General features: G+C 35.6%; 1 pseudogene; it reads left to right on the forward strand.

Annotated features, from left to right (window-relative positions):
- Positions 1–207: 207 nt before the first annotated feature.
- On the forward strand, positions 208–289 carry LOC114204678 (U4 spliceosomal RNA; annotated as a pseudogene).
- The last annotated feature ends 245 nt before the right edge of the window (positions 290–534 follow it).

Consider the following 534-nt stretch of genomic DNA (forward strand, 5'->3'; position numbering starts at 1 on the left):
TGTTTAAATTTCTCACATATGTGACTTTTTTAAATACCACACCCCCAATGGTTATGAGAAATATATAAAAAAAAAAAACTTCAATGATAAAGTTTAAAAATGTGTACCTCCATGGTGAACAATAATTTTACTTGCATGCATACTAAGCTCCATAGGAAAAGAATCTTTTCTCTTAAGTAGATTAAAATATTAAATATTATATACATTAGCTTTGTGCAGTGGCAGTATCGTAGCCAATGAGGTTTATCCGAGGCATGATTATTGCTAATTAAATATTATATACATTAGAAATGTTCACATCTTGGGGCACCTGGGTGACTCGGTTGGTTGAGCATCCAACACTTTATTTCAGTTCAGGTCATGATCTCACAGATCATAAGATCGAGCCCCCCAAGGAACTTTGCCCTCAGCGGGGAGTCTGCTTGAAGATTCTCTCCCTCTGTCCCTCATCCCACTTGCTTTCTCTCTTTCTCTAAAGTAAATAATTCTTTAAAAAAGGAGAGAAATGTACACATTTCCTTTTCCCTTAGTGGA

The sequence above is a fragment of the Eumetopias jubatus genome, unplaced genomic scaffold (assembly GCF_037043125.1).
Source record: "Eumetopias jubatus isolate StellerSeaLion01/CBP00866 unplaced genomic scaffold, mEumJub1_p1.0 scaffold_6, whole genome shotgun sequence".
NCBI lineage: Eukaryota > Metazoa > Chordata > Mammalia > Carnivora > Otariidae > Eumetopias > Eumetopias jubatus.